Source organism: Tursiops truncatus, chromosome 16, assembly GCF_011762595.2.
Source record: "Tursiops truncatus isolate mTurTru1 chromosome 16, mTurTru1.mat.Y, whole genome shotgun sequence".
NCBI lineage: Eukaryota > Metazoa > Chordata > Mammalia > Artiodactyla > Delphinidae > Tursiops > Tursiops truncatus.
This window is the reverse complement of record NC_047049.1, coordinates 38,834,647-38,860,246: the sequence shown is the minus strand read 5'-3', so window position 1 is coordinate 38,860,246 and position 25,600 is coordinate 38,834,647. Positions and strand designations below refer to the sequence as shown.

The window sequence follows — 25,600 nt, the reverse complement described above, 5'->3', positions numbered from 1 at the left end:
CTTATCCCCTCCCTAACATTCAATGTCCAATCACCAAGACACATTGATCATTTCTACCTCTTAATTTTTTCTTGAACATTGATCATTTCTACCTCTTAATTTTTTCTTGAATCTATCTACTTGCAGTCATCTCCAGGCCACTTTTAGTTTAAGGCATCTTCATCTATCATCTAAACTAAACTTTGCATCTTAATCCCCAAACTGGTCTCTTGCATCCATACTTAATCCCTCCCTGTCTTTTCTGCACATTGTAGTAATCTTTTAAAAACAAAACAGAAATCTGCATGTAAAAGTTGTTGAATCCAAATAAGGTTTATACCTGAGTCAGTAACACTGCACCGACATAAATGTCCTGGTTTTTACACTATACTGTGGTTTTATAACATAGTAGCAGTAGGGGAAACTGGGTGGAAAGGACGCAAACACCCTCTACACTATTTTTGCAAATTCTTGTGAATCTTAAACTATTACAAAATAAAAAGTTATAAAAAATACAACTCTGATTATATTCTTTGGTTTCTGTCCTACCCCTTCTTAAAAACTATAAATAACTTCCCTTAAATAAGACTAACATCCTTACATTCACTTTCAAACCCACTCAAGTTCTGGCCTCCCTCATGCTCCATTTTCCTTTTTGGACTTGCACTACAACTATACTAGTTCTCTTTTAATTTCTTAAAAAAGATACTTTCTCTTGCTTTAAAAACTACAAATAAGTCATTCCCTCTGCTCATAACAGTTTCCCCAAATCTTTGTTAGTCTCATTATCTGCCTGTTCTTCAGATCTCTGCTAAATGTCCCTGCAAAAATCTTCCCCAGCCATTTTCTGCTGATCCATCCCTTCAAACTAGATGAACTCACCCTCTTTCAGGTTCCCACAGCATCCTTTACTTCTCCTTTTCTAAAACTCATCATACTTGAAATTTCTTGTTCAATATCTCACCTCACCTCAGTAATCCATAAACCCAACATGGTCAAGAAATTAATGTCTGGAAAGAAAATATTTGTTGAATAAATGAGTTTTTAAAATTGCTACTAAAATCCAAATTCATCAATTTCATCATTCCTCAAAGGAGTCTCTGAACTGTGTAGACATTGGTTATTGAGAGATATTTACTTTTCTAAAATTAGCAATACTGTTTACAATAATTTATGAACCAAGATTTCAGGGTGATAGTATAATAAATATTACAGACTCTGGGGGAAGTGATATGTCATTCCAGATGTTAAATAAGACGCGAGTATAGTTCAGAGATATAACTGTAATGCTATTTAAATATCTAATAAAGGAAAGAAATTAAAAATATATACTTCTGTTCTAGAAAGAGCTCTATAGGACGTCTACAGATTAACATTCAATCAAGTATGTGACAAAAGAGGAACTACAAAAGATTGACATTCACTATCATTTTCTCCATTAGTATCCTGCCATATGTGGTCAACATTCCACATTCCCAGTGCAGTGTACAGTAACACAGAGTGTTCAGTGTCTTTGTAAAGCATTTTCAAGTCTACTATATGTCACAATGAATCAAAAGATTTCCAAGTATAAGAAATCATTGGTTAGTGATTCAACCCCTGGTTTTAAAAATGATGAAGCTGATAAAATCAGACTTAATGCTTATAACCAGGATCAGAATATAGGTTGCCAGAATCTAGGTGACAAAACTACACCCACATTTGCACACAGATTTTACACTTTTCAAGAAGTGTATTAATTTGCAAATATTTCCATCTGGCATATTAAACCTCCTTTTTACTGAAGTCTTTAAAAGTACAAATAACTTTTAAACCTAGAAGCAATGAGAATGCAATTCAGATTTCTGATCGTGGCAGATGTAAGAATCAATTGAGTAACACCAAAATTCTGAATTTAGTTTTGAGATCGTTAAGACTTTTCAAAACTGAATTCTTAAGTTTTGTTTTCTTATGAGTTCACTTTATTTATTTAACATCTTTATTGGAGTATAATTGCTTTACAATGGTGTGTTAGTTTCTGCTTTATAACAAAGTGAATCAGCTATACGTATACATCTATCCCCATATCTCCTCCCTCTTGCATCTCCCTCCCACCCTCCCTATCCCAGCCCTCTAGGTGGTCACAAAGCACTGAGCTGATCTCCCTGTGCTATGCAGCGGCTTCCCACTAGCTATCTATTTTACATTTGGTAGTATATATAAGTCCATGCCACTCTGTCACTTCGTCCCAGCTTACCCTTCCCTCTCCCCGTGTCCTCAAGTCCATTCTCTACGTCTGCATCTTTATATGATTTCACTTTAAATTAGATTCTAAATGAGGGAGTAGGGAGATAAAAGTCACAGAAAGCTTTATGTCAAGATCCGGGAATGAATTCATTAGAAAAAGAAGAGCTATGACATTGTTGATTTTTTGTTGTTGTTCATGTTAATGCTCTAACAATGTGCTGTCTCTCTCATTGGGCACCTGTACCATTTCTTTTTAATGGTAATTTTTTTTTTTTCCCTACAAAAGACACACAATCCTTATCTTATCTACCCATTCACACAGAATTTTTTGGTCTGTAAATTACTGTTCATCATAATTCATATGAGTGGGATTTAATATCCTCCCTTTGATATTAAAATCATGTGTAAAAGCTGGTAGGGGATAAGTAAATGAAAAAAACTAGGCCATCTCTTTTCCATATTAGCTGTGCTAAGGTATTAGAAAACAAAGCTCTCCACACTCTCGTCCAGAAAGTCAGGCAGCAAACATTCAGCAGCAGTGCAGCAGAGTGGCTATAGAAAGAACTGGGTTTGAGTCTCTTTTCTGCTACTTTTTCATTTTGGGGCCATGACTGCATCACCATCACCTGTGCAAACCTCATTTACCTCATCTGCAAAATGAGCCTGAAAATAACACCTATCTCTAGGGTTGTTGTGAAGATCACCATATAGGAAATGGGATAATAGTTTAAGTGCCTGGAAGTAATAAGTACAAAATCAATGGCAGTTGTCCTCAAAATGCAAGGGCAGTGGACAAAAGGCAGAAAGAGGAAAGGTGTCCTACTTTGCAAGAGTGGCACAGTCCTGGTGTAAGTGAGGCTCCTGGGGGAGCCTGGGGCTGTAGCTGGTATGTGTGGCTGGAGGGTTTAGTGCAAGCAAGCCTGTAAGCCTGTAAGAGGGGTAGTGGTAGAATGTTGCTTTTCCCACCTACATGCAGATCTCCTTTAGACAACTAAGAGCACTTGTACTCTGGCCCCACCACTGTGGATTTCTCTTCAGAGAGCATTTATCCATATGAAAGAGGGATAATTGAGGGTATATCCACTCTCCTAATCTCAGATTTTACTGTAAGGTTTATCTAAACAGGTTAAAATGCAGACACCAAGGCTCCAGCCCAAGGATTCAGATTCAGTAGATCTGAGCTAGTACCCAGCCATCTGCCTCTTTAACAAGTACCTTAAATTATATGTATACAGATGTCCACAGACCACACTTGGAACACTTTTCTGGACTGTCTAAGCTCTGCATGAAATTGGACCAGCATAGAGTTTTGTCTCTCAGAGAATTACTCTAACAGCCTCAATAAAATGTCTTCAGAAAACTACATTTTAACAATAGACCTTAGGCTTTCATGAAGGGTTGAAATAAGAAACAGCCCTATGATGACAACATTTATAACATGTAAAATGTTGACTCTTATGTTTTACAATGTCCTTTTACTAATCTTATTAAATAAATGTCTCATTACAAATTGCCTTAACATTTTTATTTGAAAACAGATGGGATACGTGATATTTATATATGTGATATGTGTGTATGTGCATGTGTGTGTGTATATATATATATATATATATATACACACATATATATATCACTCTTGATATATATATTAAGTCATTGGGCCAGCTGACTCTGAAAACCAGGAATGTCCATGCCTTAGAGCAAGTAGCCTCAGGCAGACAATATCCAACTAGCTATCTGGCCTAATGAGACCCAAACTCAGATAAACCAAAGCGGAAATAAGAACAAATGATGGAGGTTCTACCCTTGATTTTAAAAAGACCTGTTTATAATATCCTTCTATGTAAGAGAGCTTCAGCTCAATTTTTTTTTTCTACTTCAAACCCACTCATGAAGTTTACAGGGAATTTTGATTTTTGTTTATTCCTTGGGGTAAGTGAGGGGATGGTGAAGTGGGTCCTTTTAAGCTAAATAAAATAGCGATTTATTATATATTTGATCATGCAATCATTTCTTGGAAAAACTTATTACAGACAACACTTACAATTCTGACATAAAAATTCTGCCAGATCTGTCCATCTCCCCTTCCCAGCAAACACACAAAAGAATTTCAAAGTCTATTAAGAAAGCCTGCACAGAGTAGGAGAGTCTCTAAATACTTAGCTGAGCCTTTCTTACCATACGTAGCAAGTGCTCAACATAAATTGTTTGAATGAAAAAGGAGTGAAGAACCACACACTCTAAACAGCTACCAGGAGACCGACAACTTGGTATCCTGTGCATTCTAAACAAATAAATCAACCAGACCTTATCCTTCCATGTGAACAGGTCAAACAAATTACATGGATCATAATATATATGCCAATTCTAAGGAAAACAGTGAAGTCACTTGTAATACTGTCATGCAGAGTTTGTTGTATGGTATTTTACATATGGAAAGATAATTAGACCCTTGATGAAGAAAAAGAAATTTTTAAAACTTCAAGAAATACCCGCTTTAATACACCTCAGAACAAGAAATGTAAAAATGACCATTTTTTGGCCATGTGCCACCTACTCAATTTCCTGGTTAAATACTAAAATAGAAAAGGCTAAAAGGATGAATTGGACAAGCCAACATTCTACGTGAGGAAATAAAAGAATAAGGAATACAAACAGTTTCATTAATATCCGAGTATTTCTCATATACCATTTTAGCCAATTAATAGCAAAGTGTTAATTTTTTTGGTGATGATTAATGTTCCTGGTAGATTTTTCTAGCCTCTTAAACATTTATATGGCATGTTTTTGTTCAGTTTCCTTCCTTTATAAAATTAGTCTCCTTTCTACTTCTCGATCTTCAAGTCCCAAATGATGTCTTTAAGTACAATGAGAAGTACCTAGAATTATTTCCTATCTGAGTTAACCTTTCAAAAAATAAATGAAATATCTTTTTGTAAAGTTCATTCTTCAACATTCCGAGGAAGGTTCAGAATTTTTTGCTAATAAACATGTGGTCTCTCACCTTTCCTAGAATAACAATGAAATAATTTTCTCTACCCATAAAGAACAAAGAGGCAAGAGAAACTGTACATCTTTGGAGTAAACAATCTATAAATGGATATAGTGGGCTGTTTCAGCTATCCAATTTTCTTTGAGAACCCTAAACAAGAACTTAAATAATGTCATTTTTGTAAGTACACAACTCATCCCTCATATCCCAAGTGTCAGTAAAGCAAGAGTGACATCTTGTCCCTGTACAGGAGACCCTACAGGTTATAGGCCAAGACTCTCATGTAATGTTTCCAGTGATTATAAAACTGAGGGTCCATGGATGCCATCTGACTCACAGTTATATGTGGCCTGCAGTGGCACTGTAAAAAAATGAAATAAAGGGGAATAAGTGAGGAAAACTTTAGACAGTGCTCTATAATCATGTATTTCCCATCTAAAAAAGAACTGAATTTCCTGCTTTGCTTGAATAATGAGCATGTTTGGCATCTCTGGGCCCATTTACCAGCAAGTCAAGGGTTGGGTGAAACCAAGTCTGAGCTGCTTCCTTTGAAGGGGGCATGAGCTCTCTAATTCATTCCAGTTCCCCAACCTGGTCCATTTGACTCATTTGTAGATCCTACCTGACACCTGTTGGCACCTAAGTTAACCCTATTTCTGCACGATGTGGTAGGTGCTATGTCTGGGCTACTAAGGGGGTGAGAGCAGTCTTGGACAATGGAGGTCACCTCTGGCTAACGCTATATTCCCTTGCTAAGCCTTTAAAAAATAACGATTCCTTGCAACTAGAGATTATCATACTAAGTGAAGTAAGTCAGAAAGAGAAAGACAAATAGCATATGATATCACTTTATGTGGAATCTAAAACATGGCACAAGTGAACCTATCTACGAAACAGAAACAGACTCACAGACAGAGAACAGACTTGTGGTTGCCAAGGGGGAAGTGGGGATGGGGAGGGACAGACTGTGAGTTTGGGGTTAGTAGATGCAAACTATTACATATAGAATGGATAAACAGCAAGGTCCTACTGTATAGTACAGGGAACTATATTCAATATCCTAGGATAAACTATACTGGAAAAGAATACAAAAAAGAACGTATATATTTGTATAACTGAGTCACTTTGCTGTACAGCAGAAATTAACACACATTGTAAATCAACTATACTTCAATTAAAAAATTTTAAAAAAAGTAACAATTCCTGGGCCCCACCCCAGACCAACTGTATCAGAATGTCCTCAAGTGGGATTCAGGAATTCGTATTTTTAAAGTTGCCTAGGTGCTTCCATTGTGACCCACAGTTAAGAACCTCTGATCTAAACAAAGCATCTTCAGATTTTTTCTCACATTTCCCCTAGAATTTTTTAGAACTATGTGCCTCAACTCATACTTTTTAACTGGCATCCAAAATTTTTCATCATGTTTGAGTAGTTGCAACAGATGTAATTCCTTTCAACAAGTAAATATTGACATTTTAAAATACAACTATTCTATCACTCTATTATCACCCACTATCATCCATTTTTTTTAACATCTTTATTGGAGTATAACTGCTTTACAGTGTGGTGTCAGTTTCTGCTGTATAACAAAATGAATCGGCTATACGCACACGTATATCCCCATATCCCCTCCCGTTTGCGTCTCCCTCTCACTCTCCTTATCCCACCCCTCTAGATGGTCACAAAGCACCAAGCTGACCTCCCTGTGCTATACAGCTGCTTCCCACTAGCTATCTATTTTACATTTGGTAGTGTATATATGTCAATCCTACTCTCTCACTTCACCCCAGTTTACACTTCCCCCTCCCCGTGTCCTCAGTCCATTGTCTATGTCTGTGTCTTTATTCCTATCTTGCCTTTAGGTTCATCAGAACTTTTTTTTTTAGATTCCATACATGTGTTAGCATACGGTATTTCTTTTCCTCCTTCTGACTTACTTTACTCTGTATGACACACTCTTAAGTCCATCAACCTCACTATAAGTAACTTAATTTCATTTCTTTTTAAGGCTAATATTCCATTGCATACATGTGACACATCTTCTTTAACGATTCATCTGTCAATGGACACTTAGGTTGCTTCCATGTCCTAGCTATTGCAAATAGTGCTGCTATGAACATTGTGGTACATGACTCTTTTTGAATTACGGTTTTCTCAGGGTATATGCCCGGTAGTGAGATTGCTGGGTCATATGGAGGCTGTATTTTTAGTTGTTTAAGGAACCTCCATACTGTTCTCCATAGTGGCTGTATCAATTTACATTCCCACCAACAATGCAAGAGGTTTCCCTTTTCTCCACAAGCTCTCCAGCATTTATTGTTTGTAGATTTTTTAATGATGGTCATTCTGACCGGTGTGAGGTGATACCTCATTGTAGTTTTGATTTGCATTTCTCTAATGATTAGTGATGTTGAGCATCCTTTCACGTGTTTGTTGGCAGTCTGTATATCTTCTTTGGAGAAATGTCTATTTAGGTCTTCTGCCCATTTTTGGATTCGGTTGTTTGTTTTTTGATATTGAGCTGCATGAGCTGCTTATATACCTTGAAGATTAATCCTTTGTCAGTTGCTTAATTTGCAAATATCTTCTCCCATTCTGAGGGTTGTCTTTTCATCTTGTTTATGGTTTCCTTTACTGTGCACAAGCTTTTCAGTTTCATTAGGTCCCATTTGTTTATTTTTGTTTTTATTTCCATTTCTCTAGGAGGTGGGTTCAAAAGGATCTTGCTGTGATTTATGTCATAGAGTGTTCTGCCTATGTTTTCCTCTAAGAGTTTTATAGTGTCTGGCCTTACATTTAGGTCTTTAATCCATTTTGAGTTTATTTTTGTGTATGGTGTTAGGAAGTGTTCTAATTTCAATCTTTTACGTATAGCTGTCCAGTTTTCCCAGCACCACTTACTGAAGAGGCTGTCTTTCCTCCACTGTATATTCTTGCCTCCTTTATCAAAGATAAGGGGACCATATGTGTGTGGGTTTATTATCTCTGGGCTTTCTATCCTGTTCCATTTATCTGTATTTCTGGTTTTGTGCCAGTACCATATTGTCTTGATTACTGTAGCTTTGTAGTACAGTGTGGAGTCTGGGAGCCTGATTCCTCCAGCTTGGTTTCTCTTTCTCAAGATTGCTTTGGCTCTTTGGGGCCTTTTGTGTTTCCATACAAATTGGGAAGTTGTTCTAGTTCTGTGAAAAATGCTATTGGGGGTTTGATACGGATTGCACTGAATCTGTAGATTGCTTTGGGTAGTATAGTCATTTTCACAATATTGATTCTTCCAATCCAAGAACATGGTATATCTCTCCATCTGTTTGTATAGTCTTTAATGTATTTCATCAGTGTCTTATCCTTTTCTGCATACAGGTCTTTCATCACCTTAGATAGCTTTATTCCTAGGTATTTTATTCTTTTTGTTGCAATGGTAAATGGGAGTGTTTCCTTAATTTCTCTTTCAGGTTTTTCATCATTAGTGTACTGGAATGCAAGAGATTTCTGTGCATTAACTGTGTAACCTGCTACTCTACCAAATTCATTGATTAGCTCTAGTAGTTTTCTGGTAGCATCTTTAGGATTCTCTATGTATAGTATCATGTCATCTGCAAAGAGTGACAGCGTTACTTCTTTTCCGATTTGGATTCCTTTTATTTCTTTTTCTTCTCTGATTGCTGTGGCTAAAAATTCCAAAAGTATGTTGACTAATAGTGGTGAGAGTGGGCAACCTTGTCTTTTTCCTGATCTTAGTGGAAATGGTTTCAGTTTTTCACCATTGAGAATGATGTTGGCTGTGGGTTTGTCATGTATGGCCTGTATTATGTTGAGGTAAGTTCCCTCTATGCCTACTTTCTGGAGGGTTTTTATCATAAGTGGGTGTTGAATTTTGTTGAAAGCTTTTCCTGCATCTGTTGCAATGATCTTATGGTTTTTATCCTTCAGTTTGTTAATATGGTATATCACATTGAAGATCTGCATATATTGAAGAATCCTTGGATTCCTGGGATAAATCCCACTTGATCATGGTGTATGATCCTTTTGATGTGCTGTTGGATTCTGCTTGCTAGTATTTTGTTGAGGATTTTTGCATCTGTATTCATCAGTGATATTGGTCTATAATTTTATTTTTTTGTATCATCTCTGTCTGATATTGGTACCAGGGTGATGGTGGCCTCGTAGAATGAGTTTGGGAGTGTTCCTCCCTCTGCTATATTTTGGAAGATTTTGAGAAGGATAGGTGTTAGCTCCTCTCTAAATGTTTGATAGAATTCGCCTGTGAAGCCATCTGGTCCTGGGCTTTTGTCTGTTGGAAAGTTTTTAATCACAGTTTCAATTTCAGTGCTTGTGATTGATCTGTTTATATTTTCTATTTCTTCCTAGTTCAGTCTTATAAGGTCGTGATTTTCTAAGAATTTCTCCATTTCTTCCAGGTTGTCCATTTTATTGGCCTTATTACTCATGAGAGATCATAAGTAATCTCTCATGATCCTATGTATTTCTGCAGTGTCAGTTGTTACTTCTCCTTTTTCATTTCTAGTTCTGTGGATTTGGATCTTCTCTCTTTTTCTCGTGATGAGTCTGGGTGATGGTTTACCAATTTTGTTTATCTTCTCAAAGAACCAGCTTTTAGTTTTATTGACCTTTGCTATTGTTTCCTTCATTTCTTTTTCATTTATTCCTGATCTGATCTTTATGATTTCTTTCCTTCTGCTAACTTAGGGTTTTTTTGGTTCTTCTTTTTCTAACTGCTTTAGGTGTAAGGTTAGGTTGTTTGAGATTTTTCTTGTTTCTTGAAGTAGGATTGTATTGCTATAAACTTCCCTCTTAGAACTGCTTTCGCTGCATCCCATAGGTTTTGGGCCATCATGTTTTCATTGTCATTTGTTTCTAGGTACTTTTTGATTTCCTCTTTGATTTATTCAGTGATCTCTTGGTTATTCAGTAGCATATTGTTCAGCCTCCATGTGTTTGTACTTTTTACAGCGTTTTTCCTGCAATTGATATCTAGTCTCATAGCGTTGTGGTCTGAAAAGATGCTTGATATGATTTCAATTCTTTTTAATTTACCAAGGCTTGATTTGTGACCCAAGATATGATCTATTCTGGAGAATGTTCCATGAGCACTTGAGAAGAAAGTGTATTCCGCTGTTTTTGGATGGATTGTCCTATAAATATCAATTAAGTCCATCTTGTTTAATGTGTCATTTAAAGCTTGTGTTTCCTTATTTATTTTCATTTTGGATGATATGTCCATTGGTGAAAGTGGGGTGTTAAAGTCCCCTACTATGATTGTGTTACTGTCGATTTCCCCTTTTATGGCTCTTAGCATTTGCCTTATGGATTGAGGTGCTCCTGTGTTGGGTACATAAATATTTGCACTTGTTATATCTTCTTCTTGGATTGATCCCTTGATCATTATGGAGTGTCCTTCCTTGTCTGTCATAATAGTCTTTATTTTAAAGTCTATTTTATGTGATATGAGAATTGCTACTCCAGCTTTCTTTTGATTTCCATTTGCATGCAATATCTTTTTCCATCCCTTCACTTTCAGTCTGCATGTGCCCCTAGGTCTCAAGTGGGTCTCTTGTAGACAGCATATATACGGATCTTGTTTTTGTTTCCATTCATCCGGTCTATGTCTTTTTGTTGGAGCATTTAATCCATTTATATTTAAGGTTATTATCGATATGTATGTTCCTATTACCGTTTTCTTAATTGTTTTGGGTTTGTTTTTGTAAGTCTTTCCTTCTCTTGTGTTTCCTTCATACAGAAGTTCCTTTAGCATTTGTTGTAAAGCTGGTTTAGTGGTGCTGAATTCTCTTAACTTTTGCTTATCTGTAAAGCTTTTAATTTCTCCATCGAATCTGAATAAGATCCTTGCTGGGTAGAGTAATCTTGGTTGTAGGTTTTTCCCTTTCATCACTTTAAATACGTCCTGCCACTCCCTTCTGGCTTGCAGAGTTTCTGTTGAAAGATCAGCTGTCAACTTTACAGGGATTCCCATGTATGTTATTTGTTGCTTTTCCCTTGCTGCTTTTAATATTTTTTCTTTGTATCTAATTTTTGATAGTTTGATTAATATGTGTCTCAGTGTGTTTCTCTTTGTGTTTATCCTGTATGGTACTCTCTGCATTCCCTGGACTTGATGACTATTTCCTTTCCCATGTTAGGGAAGTTTTCAACTATAATCTCTTCAAATATTTTCTCAGACCCGTTCTTTTTCTCTTCTTCTTCTGGGGCCCCTATAATTCGAATGTTGGTGCATTTAATGTTGTCCCAGAGGTCTCTGAGACTGTCCTCAATTCTTTTCATTCTTTCTTCTTTATTCTGCTCCCTGGCAGTTATTTCCACCATTTTATCTTCCAGGTCACTTATCCATTCTTCTGCCTCAGTTATTGTGTTATTGATTCCTTCTAGAGTATTTTTAATTTCAGTAATTGTGTTGTTCATCACTGTTTGTTTGCTCTTTAGTTCTTCTAGTCCATTGTTAAATGTTTCTTGTACATTCTCCCTTCTCCTTCCGACATTCCGGATCATCTTTACTATCGTTACTCTGAATTCTTTTTCAGGTAGGTTGCCTATTTCGTCTTCATTTATTTGGTCTTGTAGGCTTTTACCTTGCTCCTTTGTCTTTAACATATTTTTTTGTTGTTTCATTTGGGTTTTTTTGATGGGTGGTGCTGTATTCTTGTCTTACTGGTTGTTTGGCCTGAGAGCTTACAGACAGCTGGGTAGAGCTGGGTTCTGGTGCAGAGATGAGGACCTCTGTGAGGCCTCACTCTGACTGATATTCCCTGGGCTCTGAGGTTCTCTGTTAGTCCAGCGGCTTGGACTCAGAGCTCCCACCACAGGAGCTTGGGCCTGACCTTCGGACTGGGAACAAAGATCCTGCAAGCATGTGGCAGGCAAAGTAATGGTCTCCCAAAGACACGGACATCCAAATCCTTGGAACCGCCTGGCTGGTGTGTGGCGATGGGGTCCCAGAGCTGCTGGAGGGGCCGGGTGGTGGCCTGTGGCACACAGGGCAGCCTGGTGTCATCGGGGTCAGAGCTGGCCCATCTGCGCCACCCACACCACCCAGCGTGCCAGGGACTCCGCCTGGGCTTGACAGGTGTCTGCACCTCGGATTCACGTCCAAGGCCCCGCATTTACGTCAGTGACCCCGGTTTTACATCTGAGGCCCCGGATTTACATCTGAGGCCCCTATCATCCATTTTTAAAAGTGCATGTGGTTTGGAAACAAGTAATAATCAACAAGGTTAACCAACCGCAATAGATTAGTACTTGCTTATAGGCATACGGAAAGAGTTGTTGCTGAATAATCAAGTACTGTGCGTTTGTCTTGACAAAACCATGAAACATTATATTGACTAAAAGTGGGTCATTTTTTCTTCAGAAAAGTGCATGAATAAATTCTTACCCCTCAGAAATTTTCTATCACTCCTTTTCCTTCTTAATGAAACTATATTTCTATTCTAATTCCCCCACAGAATGTGAGTTTTTAATACTTGAAGTTTTTTAATTGATTGCTGTTTCACATATATTCCCAGGTAGGTCAGTTTTAGAAAAAAATACATCTAGAAATTGATAATTCTGAAAATACATATGAAATTTGAGAATCTGATCATTTTACATATATCCATGTTCTTATATCTTTTGTCTTAGCCTGGATCTCCCAGAAAACAGAGACTGAGAAAAGAGCCTGCAGGAACATAGTTTCTTTGAGGAATTGGTCCCAAGAATCAAGAAAAAGAAGAGAGAAGCCAGGAAGGAAAGAGAGCCAATTCAAGCAGTCATTGATTTAGTGACCTACGTGGGCAACTAGGGCTCAATGCCAGTGGGGACTCTTTAGAATATGCCTCAGAATTGTCTGTAGGAAACACAGAAGCAGAGAATATTTGTATATGGCATCCATATCCCATTGGTCTAGGGTTCCCCACGAAATGTTAACTACCATCCTCTTCCAAGTTCACACACCTAGTAGACCTCAGAAGTGAGGAGAAGTGAGGTATGGCCAAGACACGGTGCTCTCAGGTCACACCTGTGCACATTTGATTGTTGCAACAATAGCCAATGGTTTAAAAGATGGGCAGAAAGCAAGTGAAGATGGGCACAAGAGATTCTGATAATCTCTTCAAAAATCTTGGCATTTCCCCACTGTGTCTCAATTGAAGACCATCAATAAATGAGAACTGGGAAAAACTTCTTTGAGTAGGTGATGCTAGATATAAACCTTAAAAGTAAGACATTGCCAGCCAAGTGCAGAAAGATTGTTTCCGACAAATGGAATCATATGACCAAAGGCAAAGGACATAAAATAGAATCATGTATTCAGGGAACTATAAACAGTTTGACAGTGAAAGTGTACATCAAGAGATTATAATGAAAAGAGATGCAGGAGTTAAGCAATATTGGACTTTTTATATCATGTTAGGAACCTTCCCTTCAATATGAAGACTATGGAAAGACATTGGAGGCTTTTAGGCAGGTGGTCTCATAGTCAGAGAGTCAGACAATTTGTTATAAAACGATTAAGGCTTGGGCCATGATTGAGTCTATAATGATGGAGAATGGAGAGGATACTGGACAACTATTTAGAAAGGGAAACCACAGAAGTCTCTAACAGCCAAATGGGGTAGAAGAGAGAAGAGGTTCTGCATGACTCACAGACTTCTGACTTGAGCAATTGTGTTGCTGAGTAAGTAATGTATATACAAGCAGTGATTTACTCAAGTTTTAGACAAGCCAGGTCCCCAATTTTCCAGTTGTTTCCTATGAGTCAGAACATCTGAGCAAAACCATTAGAATGAATTTCATTCTTGAAGGTCCATCTTAGAAGTCACATCCTCCTGAAGTCTTTCCTAATTGCACCCAACAAGATGGGGTCTCTCCATCTTTCACACCACAGATTAAAAAAAAATCAAATGTCTTCAGAATGGCCCACACTGCTCCTGGGAGCCCTGTTCACATAAAACATAATGTGGCTGGAATTTTCCAGAGATAGGGAGCAAGGTAGCCCTTCCTTCAGAACTAGGAAAGTCATTACAAATCAGTAAGCACATGACAAGTGAAAGGGAATGGAGACTGGTGAGGCTCTGGGCTACTTGGCTACCAAAACGCATTTAATTCTAAATTTTCAAAATACCATCCTGGTAAAATAAAATACATGTATGGTTCAAATACGGCTTGTAGATGTCTAGTTTGTAACACCTGCAAGTATAAACTTCTGAAGCTCTTGTGAGGCTCTCTCTTTGACTACTTGCCTGACTTTCTCACCTGACTCTACCTTACAGTGTCACCAAAATGGAAAAAGATCTGTCACCCAAAGAGACCTCTAAGCTTTTGCAGGCAGACATTTAAGCACATTCCTGTGTGTATTTTCTAATATGTTTTCCTGCTTTGAAAACTTGGAGGTGGTCATAAAGGTAACGAGATGATGCATATGAAAGCATGTCAAAAGCCACAGAGCACTTACAACAGTGAAATGTTGATATCATCATCATCATCGCTATGAGATCACCTGAAAACTTCACCAGGACTCGCTCCAGATAACCAAAAGGCCAGAGTGAAAGTTGTATTAAAACCTGGAAGTCAAGATGGCATCTCACAGGCCATCATTACCAGTAACTAAAACAGACTCTCATTAAAACGTATTTATTTTCATTATATTGGCATACACTTTCATCAAAGTCTTTGCCACTGAATCAATGCTCACTAGCACTAAGCTTGAGTCATGACTATTGAATTTTCAGTTTTTTTAAGCACTCTATCTTATTCTTTCTTTTTAAATAAGCAATAAAATCTAACTTCTAATTACCAAGTATTTAATTTCAATGACTGTGAATGCAGAATATATTCCCATGTCAATTAAAAGACTTTACAAAAGGCTGTTTATCAGACCCTAGAAAACTAGATGCATTTGATGTGTAATCCTATATTTCCTGCTCTAAGTGTAGACAGACACTAGGCATTTCAGCTTGAATTCTCTTCAGCCTAGGGGGTCACGCTGCTGCCATGGATTTTCCATATTGTTTAATTTTTCGCTTACTTTGAAAGTTAGGATTTAAAAGTTTAAACAGCATTTAGTTTTCCAAAGCAAAGACACAGATGCAAAGCAGATGAAATAACTTATGACAGGAGACAGTAAATGTAAATACAGGTAATTTTAATGTCCCACACGAGGATACTGATAAAAATAACTAACCTATTCTTAAAATATTAGGAGAGCTTTTGATTTCCATGCGAACAGAGTGATGTCAGAGTTCAAATTCATATGTGAAAACAGTTGGCTATATGTGCAAATCTGGGTTAACTAAAATTAAATTAGACAGGGAATCAATATCTATGCTTGTAACTCTAACCAGGGTTTTTTAATTATCATGAAAATTTTTCATTATTTTTAAAGCAAAGGAAAAATTTTAAATGGCAATATTTTGAAAACTATATGGAGAATGTGTAAGTCAACTCATAGGGCTGGTGTGAGAATTAAATAACTTAAAATACATAAAGTACTTAGAATACTGGGGTCATAAATAAACTCAATGGAGAACTTCTCTGTTATAGAACTAAGATGAGCACAATAATAGACTGTCTTGAGTAGTTTTGCCTAAGAGGTCAAAGAGAACAATAATATGCAAAATAGACTGGTCAGAGAGCCTTTCTGGAGTTTCCCTATGTTTTCTGTGAACAAACAAAAAGATTATAGGACAATCAGGTTAAAGCCATACTGTTTTTTTTTAATAGGTCGAAGCTATATATTTATACAAAGTATAAATTTGTAAAAACAAATTTCATACATAAAATCTTCATATATGACTGCCTACAATTAGAACAGAATTACGAATTAGTAGATAAGAACAAAATCTTTAGCATTCTGGCATTTAGGGATCAAAAGTATGAGGGCTATCTGTCCTATCAAGGTCCACCCCAGCAAACATGGGTCAACCTTCCAAAATCCTCGTTCTTGTCAATATACACAAGCAAGCTAAGATCACTTCTGTAACACACAGGTGAAAGCAAAATATATAACACACAAACCCACACACACAGTATTTCAGGAACAGAAAAATTACTTAATATTAATAATGAGAATATAATGACATCATATCGGTGTCTACAGAGGAGAAAAGCAAGAGGATATTACATCAAAAACAAGTCTAAGAGGATACAATGAAGAAAGACTAATCAGAGAACAGGAAGGAGTTCTTGGAAATTAAATACAGTGATCAAGCTTCTGACTAAAGTGAGTAATGACACCCATATCATGTTCCCTTTCGGGACTGGGATGCAAAGAGCATGCAGGGATATTATTCTTCAATATAAGCCCTTCTAGTCTTACTTTTTAAACCATACATGGATAAAAATAATAAAATTTATTTTTAAAGAACCAAATTAGAGACAGTTGTAGAATTCTATGATTTTTCACAACTATCTAACTTCAGTCATTGATTGGATTATTTTTTAGAAATGTCAATGCCCTTCAGCTAAAGATCTTAGCTGTGGTTGACAAGTTGTGTTTGTTATTCATTGCAGAGAGGCAGAATGCACCCCGTAGGGAGCTGTGAGGCATCTCAGAAAGCGATGTTAGAAAGAAAACTATTATAGGATTTGAGCTATTATTGGATAATTTTAAGGAGGTTCTAAGGAGCTGAAGGTTCATTCTAAATTGGGCAATTCTACGATTGGCTATCTCAATAAATCTAATCTACAGATTAGAGCAAGCCAGAAGTTGTAATTGGTAAAGCAGCCATCATACATTTAGTGAGAGAGAGGAACATGTCTGGTATTTTGCTGCTTGCCCAGTGACCCAGTCTGAAATGGATAGTGTATAAGATGGCTTACGTCCAGCAGGAGAACAACATGGCTTTGTTTTAAAGCACCAAATCCATTTGTAAGAACTTTGAAGTCTAGCTTTGAGCATCGAATCAGTTTCCGAATGTCAGGGCTGCTTTTTTTTCTTAGAAGAAAATCAAGAAGGACGTGTCCAGTAATAATTTTTTTTTTTTTTTTTTTTTTTTTTTTGCGGTACGCGGGCCTCTCACTGTTGTGGCCTCTCCCGTTGCGGAGCACAGGCTCCGGACGCGCAGGCTCAGCGGCCATGGCTCACGGGCCCAGCCGCTCCGCGGCATGTGGGATCCCCCCGGACCGGGTCACGAACCCGCGTCCCCTGCATCGGCAGGCGGACTCTCAGCCGCTGCGCCACCAGGGAAGCCCTTACCCATGGCCTGTAATTTTGATTGACATGAATTAGGTTATTACATGTGACTTTTCCCTCAGGAAATTATGGTTTCCTGAGAGATCAGTGACTGAATCTTAATCATATGTGTATACCCACAAGAGCGAACCAAGACACATCAAGGTCTTTACTCTCCCTAAAGAGGTTAAGAAACGTGCCTAGCATCGCCCAGCTGTCACGTGGCAGTATCGCGACTGGAACTGATGTTTGAACAAAAGCCTCTTGGTGCCATACTGAAATTGTTCGCAGGTGACATCCCAGGAGGACGGATGCCTCACTAACATTTGGGAGAAGGTCAGGCTGTATAATTTCAATGTATTCTACCATATGCCTTTCACATGGGTTTTGCCCTTCGCTACACACGTGGGATGGTAGGGCTCCAAGGATTTAGTTCTATAGCTTTAGACCAAAGGGTCTCCTGAAGAAGATTAAAGCATGAACTGCCAAGTGCCACCTTCATTTGATAGAAAGCATTAGTTTGCTCCTAGGCTAGGGCAACAGATGTTTCTAAAGTTGCTGCCAAAATGTTTAGTGGGGAGATGACAGAAGAGGTACAGAAGAAGGTAGGACAGATGTACATACAATACCAGGATGAGAGGGACGACAATGATGAGGGCCTGCTCTTGAGGCTGGTGCCAACACGGAGAACAACCATCACGGAAAACATTAAGTACAATAAGTATAGCGGTGTTCTTTAATACTGTTCCATTAAGTCCATATTTATCTTACCCGTTATGGGACCAGTCAGAAAACCAATGGAGTATATCATTGTGTAAGACCATTCATGAATCCAATGAATATATATATATATTTTTTTGCGGTACGCGGGCCTCTCACTGTTGCGGCCCCTCCCGTTGCGGAGCACAGGCTCCGGACACGCAGGCTCAGCGGCCATGGCTCACGGGCCCAGCCGCTCCGCGGCACGTGGGATCCTCCCGGACCGGGGCACGAACCCGTGTCCCTCTGCATCGGCAGGCAGACTCTCAACCACTGCGCCACCAGGGAAGCCCTTTTTTTTTTTTTTTTTTAAATGAATATTTAAAGGTGCCCATTGTGGATGTGTACACATGAGGGATGAGATTTGCAAATAAATATCCCTATTGTCAAGTAGTTTTGAGTGTATATACAGGTACCAGTCTTGGTCCACATTACCTGTGTTCTTATCACACTTGTCACTCACTAGTTTGGTGGCCTTGGGACAATTATTTAAAATTTCAAATCCTCGATGTTTCCTTTATAAAATAGGAGAAAAATAATACCCTCTGCAGAGAGTTGTGAGGATTCAGTGAGATAAGGCATAAAAAGTACCCAGCTCTGAGTATAGTACTCAATAACTGTTACCTATTATTACTTGTAATGAATTTCACTACTGTAGTTATTTAATTAGAGATAGTTTGAATATGCCCCGAACAGTGTAGAATGTAGAGAAAGAAAAAATCATGGGCCCAAAGTTATGATTAAATCTATCGGCAAAAATGGTATATAAAAATTTCCTCTAACAAAGACCATTTTCAACCATTAAACAAAAATTGTCCATGCCTGCAGAAGGCAGCACCATGGCTCCCCAAAGATGTACACTTTCTAATCCCTGAACTTGGGAATATACTACTTTACATGGCAAAAGGCACTTGCAGATGTTATTAAGGGTATGGACCTTGAGATGGGGAGAGTACTTTAGATTATCCAGGTGGGTCCAATGAAATCACAAGGGTTCTAGTAAGCAAGAGAGGCAGAAGAACCAGAGTCAGAGTAGATGCAGTGTCAGAAAAGACTGGACCAGCCTTTGCTGGCTTTGAAGATGCAATAGAGTCAAAAGCCAGGGAACGTGGGGAGTCTCTAGAAGCTAGAAAAGACAAGGGAAAAGATTCTCCCCTAGAGCTACAAGAAAAGGCTACGGCTCCTCCTTCATTTTAGCCCAATGAGGCCCTCATCTGACTTCTAACCTACAAAATGCTAACATAACGAATTTGTATTGTTTTAAGTTACTAAATTTGTAGGAGTTACAGTAGTAATAGGAAATTGGTACAATGTCTCTCAGCATTATTAAATCATCTTTGCAAAATACTTAAGGGGCATTTAGTACATGTGCAGCACACTTGTTATTAGGAAAAAATGACAGCATTTACTGAAGATTCTGCCTGGTCTATTATATATCTATGCCAAGCGTACCAAGTTCATTACAGAAACTTTAAATCGTAGACATTATACCTGCATGGACATTGCAAATCGTCTAATACAAACTCCTCTATATGTGCTTGGGAAATTCCCTGATCTTGACAGAGTTGGCAAGCAGCTTATAAACAGGAACCAGAAAATGCACTAAGAAAATAATATCAGTATGTTCCAAAGGAGGAAAGAGAAAACAATTATACACTGAGCCTAAAGAAAAACAGTGATGCATGTAAAGACTGACTTCAGGACTTTAAACGTCTTTTTGTACACCTTTTCCCTCTTTGCAGTGGGCCTCACAGTTTGCTGTAATTTTAGAAACGTCAGAAAAATCTGAATCTCTACCCCCTTGACAACCTCACCCTTCCTAATATTTATATAGTTCATTATTTAGCTTAAAGTAATTTTCTCTAATAAAATGGAACTAATTGCTACTATTTTTAATGAGATATAAATAAGGTTCACAATTCTCGAGAGCAAGTTCCACTACTCTATTCCACAACTAACTTTCATAAAAAAAAAAAAAATCCAAAACTTTTTCTCGAAAGATGATTTTAAAAACCCTTCAATAAACCTTCCAAAGATTACAAATGCTAAAGGATAATTTTTAGAGTTAGGCCTATTGACACTGATATATTGGGAACCCTCTGACACTTGGGAACCTGTGCTTATTTGTAAATTTCCATGCCCAAGTTCATGATGACTATTTCTTCCTTTCTTAAAGGAGAGATTAGTTTCCTTTTGCAAATGGATACATACTTCTCCACTGATGGGCATAAATGATAACTTTCCTAGATTATTGGTAAAAACTATAATTGTCAACATGAATCCAAAAACCCTATTTAAAAACTCAAAAACCTTTATACTTAATCCTAAGTGGTTTCTTTTTAAGTATATCAACATGAACTTACTGTAAAATGGAAAGATTTGCCTTGTGGTGAGGTTAAAATTGTCATTATATTTTTAGAGCATGAATTTTAACACTCTCTAGAGAGATCATCTTGGAATAATGTCCAAAAACAAAACAGGAAATGAACAGGGTCATTTAATGAGGGTAGAAAATGGTTTCATGTATTTTGTTTCACCAAAATTTTTTCTATCAAAATATGAGTTTTTGAGACAGAGCCATGATTAATTTTCCTAGATGTGCATATTTAACTGTACACATGTCTGTATCATAAGTCAAAAGTTTTATATTTCTGATATTCCAGATTTTCCTTCATTAATTGGGCATTCTAGATAATTAGGAAGATTTATTTTAAATACTGAGAGAATTAAGATTTATAAAATGCATTTCTATTTTCAGGCAAAAGTACAATAGCGTGAAAACTACAAAGATAGACAACTCAAAGTATGAATATGTCCTTTCATTTTCCCTCACTCGTTGAAAATTTAATTTTACTTTACCTAAGACAATAGGTACAAGTGAGCCATGCTGCTGAAAAGGAACAGCATAGCCTCTATTTTAAAAATAATATAGATTTTACAAGTAAGTCCCAGGAAGGCTGTATTTTCAGACTACTAAGAGATTATGCTTTTTGTGTTTTTGGAGCTAAGGAATGAAAATTTTTTCAAAAAGCAACTATTCATTGACCAAAGTAATCTATATTCAAGTCTAAGATACGGCTTAGGATTTCACATGATTTTCTTTTTATTTTATCTAAAATGTAACAGCCACCCATTCAGTTACTAAGAGACCAGGTTCCAAAATAATTTGAAGCTTAACATTCAGAACCAATATTCTGTTGCTTCTCCCCTCAAGTAACCTAGCTTATCCAAGCAAGGATGCTTTAACTCTATGGCAAGCTACAACATAAATAAGCACAACAGATACAGTCATTTATTATAGATGAAACTGCATATTCTGCAGAGGCAATGAGAAAAATAGTAGGCTGCAAAGAGCAGACACAGGAATCAGATCTGTGTTCAAATCCAGATACTGCCTTTAGGCAATTTCTTTACTTTCTTTAGCCTTGAAATGCTCATTTGAAAATTGATGCCAATGGGTTTCCCTGGGGCACAGTGGTTAAGAATCCGCCTGCCAACGCAGGGCACATGAGTTCGAGCCCTGGTCCGGGATGATCCCACATGCCGCAGAACAACTAAGTCCGTGAGCCACAACTACTGACCTTGTGCTCTAGAGCCCGCAAGCCACAACTACTGAACCTGTGTGCCACAACTACTGAAGCTTGCGCGCCTAGAGCCTGTGCTCCGCAACAAGAGAAGCCACCGCAATGAGAAGCCAGTGCACAGCGACGAAGAGTAGCCCCCACTCGCCACAACTAGAGAAAGCCCATGTGCAGCAACCAAGACCCAACACAGCGAAAAATAAATAAATAAAATAAATTAAAAAAAAAAAGAAAATTGATGCTACTTACTACTTACCTCATGGGGTTAGTGTAAAAATTATAGAGAAAAATCCATGTAAAACATTTAGTAGAGTTTTTGGCATAGGTAAAAGTGCTCAATAAAAGCTTTCTGTAGTGAAAATAGGCAGTTATTATTATCATTTGTGATGCTTCCTTGAGAACTTAAGCTACTCTAGAAACTCATTGACTGTAAACATCACTTTTAGGACCCACTTTTTTATTGGCTTTTTAAAAAATCAGAGATTATTTTATACTCTAAAATTAAAATGGCATGGTACTATACTGATCTGAGGATTTCTTTTCTGATATTTATCCTTAGAAGTTACCTACATTTTGCACAGAAAGTTACTCCAACTTGATTTCTGTTTTAAAAGTTTTTTTCCAAATCCTATTATACCCACTTCTCTTTGCTCTGTTAACCTGTGAATGGCCTTTGGCCAAAAGCTATAAAACACTGACCTAAGAATTGCTGCTCTACTCTTAACTGTGTCCTGAAATAATTTTAATGGAACTTAGAATCTTAAAGTATCTCAGGGTTGGGAGAGATCTCAAATGTTATTTCATACTACTTCCCTTCCTCTCATCCAGCATCTATGACATCTGCATTAAATGGTCACTGAGCTTTTATTTATTTATTTATTTGGCTGCGTTGGGTCTTCACTGCTGTGCGCGGGCTTTCTCTAGTTGCCGCGAGTGGGGGCTCCTCTTCCTTGTGGTGCGTGGGCTTCTCACTGCGGTAGCTTCTCTTGTTGAAGAGCATGGGCTCTAGGCATGCGGGTTTCAGTAGTTGTGGCACGTGGGCTCAGTAGTTGTGGCTCACAGGCTCTAGAGTGCAGGCTCAGTAGTTGTCCACACGGGCTCAGTTGCTCCATGGCCTGTGCGATCTTCCTGGACCATGGCTTGAACCTGGGTCCCCTGCATTGACAGGAGAATTCTTAACCACCGTGCCACCAGGGAAGCCCGGTCACTGAGCTTTTAGTGAAAACTCCCCAGTGATAAAGACATCACTAGCTCGAGGGGCAGCTCACTGTTGGACAGCCACAAATGTTAGAGGGATGGTTAAGAAGCCATCAGATACTTCCACAGAAAGACAGAGATGTTCCTGACTCATTTCTGAACACAGAACAGGAATTGTACCTAAGAAAAAGAACTTTAAAACTTAGCCATATCTCATCTTGCCTCCACTGAGGGTGGTTATATAATGTGCTTTATTTAGGAAATCAATAAGGTATGTTATGTGACCATAGTCCAGCTACAAAAATATCCAGAATTGGACTTCCCTGGTGGCGCAGTGGTTGAGAGTCCACCTGACGATGCAGGGGACATGGGTTCGTGCCCCGGTCCGGGAAGATCCCACATGCCGCGGAGCGGCTGGGCCCGTGAGCCATGGCCGCTGAGACTGCGCGTCCGGAGCCTGTGCTCCGCAACGGGAGAGGCCACAACAGTGAGAGGCCCGCGTACCGCAAATAATAATAATAATAAAAAAAAATATCCAGAATTGATTCTGCTGTAGTAAAGCAATGCCTCCATTAGAACTCTGTCTTGCTTTCCTTTATTTGTAAAATGGAAGGAAGAACACTAGCTACTTTCTAATTGTTAGGAAAATTACATGAGATTATCCATGTAAAATGCTTAGTACTCAGAACCAGGCACATTGTAAGCATTCAACAAATGCCTGGGAAGTGCCTAGAAACATGTAGAAACATGCCCTGCACAAAGTGTACATTCCAAAAACATCATTATTGCTCATTAGGCCATTTGTTTCGTTATCAAAACCCTCAATTACTGCCTGCCAAAAACTAAAGCTCCACAAGTCCTAAGATATTAAGAACAAGAGAACTGGTTAAAATGCTGATATAGTAGGAAAGGAATACAACATCATACAGACCTCCCGGATAAGAAGGAATATTTCACTGACCATGATGGGACCCCTGGCATAACCAGATCTGTTACTGCTTTATAACAGAGTTAAAGACCACACTGTGTTTGAATAGTTCACGTTGTCTATAATCCGGATATAGAGCAAGGAAAATTGAGAAATTTCCACGAAGCATTTCTTTGTCCATGATAACACAGAAACTTTACTTATTCAAAATTGGCTCCATGAGAATAGGGAGAACAATTGTCACAAACAGGTTAACTAAAAACAGAAATAACCTGTCAAGTATGCTTCTCCACTGTCTCTCAGATCTACCCACTCATTTCCTTTTATGACGCCACAGCCTCAATCAACCCTATTACCACATGCCTTCAGTAGCCTCCTACCCTGATTCTCCAGCCTCCACTCTCTATTCATCCTACACAGAGATGCTGGATGGTATAATGATCTTCCCCAGATATCAATTCCATCATGCCATTTCCTTGTTCAGAAATTCCACACTGGTCCCTAGTGCTCTTCTGGTCAGATCTCATCTCCTTGGTCTGGCCTTTCAGATTCTCTTCCATCATCTTCCTCTGGTCCATTAACTACTTCTAAAATTCAGCCACCTTCAAGAATTTCAGTGGAATTGCTTCCTACCATTAACCCACCAGTTCCTGCTTTTCCTCTTCCAAGGCTAGCTTAGAATTGAATTCCTACATAAACAATTTACTGTTCATTCTCTTACCTTTGGCTTTTCTGTATTCTGTTTGCACTGTGTTAACATTAACCTCCTTTTCTGTTGCTTTAATCCTCATGATGCGTGAATATGGTTTATCCTAAACTCTCTGGAATGCCCTTTCAGCACTAGCCCATGTCCTTCATTTTATACACAAGTCCAGCAAGCTGTGACTTGAGAGTCTGAAGAGTTCCAGTTCTCTGAAGGGTTTATAATGACATTCTACTCTTCCTGAGTGAGGTGAAAATCATCCCAGTGTCCTCTGTTTGGTTTTTCTTCTGCAAGAGGCAGGGGATACATAGTTGAAATACAGTTTGAGTACAGTTAACCCTTGAACAATACAAGAGATAGGGGTGCCAACGCCCCAAACCCCATGGGCCGTCAAAAATCCGTGTACTGCTATGTCTGCCTCAAAACCAGAAGTATTGATAAAGGACTCACCCAAGGGCAGGAAGCGGAACAGTTTGGATATAATCAGGACTCAAACCCTGGTTCTTTTGATTCCACTTATTGTGATCTCTAATTAAACACAAACTTTTCCTCACACCTAGTTAATTTAAAGACTAGTAAAATAAAAATACAGGTATTATATGTATTGAAAAGGGTACACATATCAGTGAACCCACACAGTTCAAATCTATGTTGTTCAATGGTCAACTGTAATTCAGACAGGCAGAGTGCCTATATGCCCTCCCCATCTACTGCAAGATAATGCCTCATTTGTTAATTAATTTGAGCCTCAAACAATTAAGCAAATCACCCACCTCTCCCAATTAGCTATCCACTGGCAGGGATGAGAAAGAACTCCAGATCTTTTGAGTTCACACACAGTATTATTAGGATCTAGCATCTATGTCCCAGCTCTCCCAAATCAAATCTGCCTAAAAGAGCAGTGAACAATGATCTCTTTCTCTCTCTGTCTCTCTCAAATTTGTTTTCTCATAAATTTTTAAAGTAATGTTTATTATAACATCTCCCACTTTTAAAACGTATGCTTTGCTGTACATATCAGTCAATACCCATGGAATGAGTCACACAAATATT

At 38.2% G+C, this 25,600-nt stretch overlaps 1 protein-coding gene across 2 annotated transcripts in view; it reads right to left on the bottom strand.

The window, feature by feature from the left end:
- PRKG1 (protein kinase cGMP-dependent 1) overlaps nucleotides 1-25,600 on the bottom strand; it is a 1,078,644-nt gene that overhangs the window by 1,014,749 nt on the left and 38,295 nt on the right. The gene's annotated exons all lie outside the window — the stretch shown is intronic.